We start from the raw sequence: 2,332 nt of genomic DNA on the forward strand, positions 1-2,332 counted from the left end.
AGAGGCTTCAGGTTTCCCACACATCTAGAGGCTAATGAGGCACTCTCAGGGAATGCAAGAAAGGAGATACTATCCTTGCACACCCCCTTGGCCTCACTACAGCTCAACAAGACTCCCCAGAAGGGAGCTTACACACTCATCAGGAACCCCAATATCTGCAACTATTGCCCTAGGGACACCACCACATCTCCTAGTCTGGAGGCCAGTAGGGATTACAACTGTAGCCCCAGAGGGCTTCCAATCAACCTGAAACTAGGTGCTAAATGAGATCTGTCCTCTTGGAACAATGACAAGTCTTGGCACACCCTCAACAACAGAGGCACATCAAGAATAAATCAGACAGTCTAGACAAACACAAAAGTTGAGAGAGACAACTGAGTAGGGTTGAACGAGAAGGACCATCACCTACACAAGACCACACTTTCAAGATTGAGAGAGGTGGGAGTTTTCCCTAATACATAGAAACAAACACAGAGAGCCAAGCAAATGAAAAAACAAAGAAATATGCTCTAAACAAAGGAACAAGATAAAACGTCAAAAAAAGACCTTAATGATACAAAGATAAATAATCTACCTGATAAAGAATTCAAAGTAATGGTCATAAGGATGCTCACAGAACTTGGGAGAAGAATGGATAAACAGAGTGAGAAATTCAACAAAGAGTCAGAAAATATAAGAAGAACCAGTGAGAGCTGAAGAGCGCAATAACTGAAATGAAAAATACACTAGATGGAATCAATAGCAGATTAGATGACAGAGAAGTATGGATCAGTGAGCTGGAAGACAGGGTAGTGGAAATCACCCAATTAGAACAGAAAAAGAAAAAAGAATTTAAAAAATGAGGAAAATTTAAGGGACCTCTGGTGCAAGGTCAAGGATACTAACATTTGCATTATAGGGGTCCCAGAGGAGAAAAAAGAGAGAAAGGGGCAGAAAACCTATTTGAAGAAATAATGGTTGAAAACTTCCCTAACTTGGCTAAGGAAACAGAGATTCGGGTCCAGGAAGAACAGAGAGTCCCAAACAAGATGAACCCAAAGAGATCTACACCAAGACATATCATAAGTGAAATGGCAAAAGTTAAAGATAAAGAGAGAAAAACCACTAGTCACACACAAGGGACTATCAAATGATTTTTCAGGAGAAGCCTTACAGGCCAGAAGGGAATGACAGGATATATTCAAAGTGCTGAAAGGAAAAAACTTACAACCAAGAATACTCTACCTGGCAAGGTTATCCTTCAGAATTGAAGAAGAGTTTCCCAGACAGGGACACTACCACTAAACAGTTCAGCACCACTAAACTAGCCTTATAAGAAATGTTAAAGGGACTTCTTTAAGCAGAAATAAAAGGGCCATAACTAGAAATCAGAAAATATACGTAAGAAAAAACCTCACTGGTAAAGGCAACTATATAGTAAAGGTAGTGGATCAACAACTTATAAAACTAGTATGAAAATTAAAGGAAAAAAGCAGTAAAATCAACTGTAGTTACAGTAAGTAGTTAAGGGATACATGATAAAAACTTGTAAAATATAACATCAAAAACATAAACTGGGGGATTTAAAAATATAGAGCTTTTAGAAGGCATTCGAACTTAATGAACTTTCAACTTAAATAGACCTCTCTACATAGAGATTGTTATATATGAACCTCACGGTATCCACAAACCAAAAACCTATAATAGATATACAAAAAATAAACAGAAAGGAACTCACATGTAACAATAAAGAAAGTCAACAAACCACAAGGGAAGAAAGGAACAGAGACGAACTACAGAAACAACCAGAAAACAATTAGTAAAACTGCAATAAGTACATATCCATCAATAATTACTTTAAATGTAAATGTACTAAATTTTCAAATCAAAAGACAAAGGGTGGCTGAATGGATCAAAAAACAAGACACATCTATATGCTATGTCTAAGAGACTCACTTCAGATCTAAAGACACACAGAATGAAAATGAAGGGATGGAAGAAGATATGCCATACAAATGGAAAAAAAAGAAAGCTGGGGTAGCAATATTACTATCAGGCAAAATAGACTTTAAAACAAAGACTGTAACAAAAGACAAAGAATGGCAATATCTAATGACAAAGGGATCAATCCAACAAGAGGATATAACATTTGTAAATATTTAGGCACCCAACATAGGAGCAACTAAATATATAAAGCAAATATGTAAAGAGAGAAACTGAAGTAATACAATAATAGTAGAGACTTTAATACCTCACTTACATCAAACGATAGATCATCCAGACAGAAAATCAACACGAAAACATTGGCCTTAAATAACACACTAGAACAGAAAGACTTAATAGATACATAAAG

Source organism: Equus caballus, chromosome 30, assembly GCF_041296265.1.
Source record: "Equus caballus isolate H_3958 breed thoroughbred chromosome 30, TB-T2T, whole genome shotgun sequence".
NCBI classification, from domain to species: Eukaryota; Metazoa; Chordata; class Mammalia; order Perissodactyla; family Equidae; genus Equus; species Equus caballus.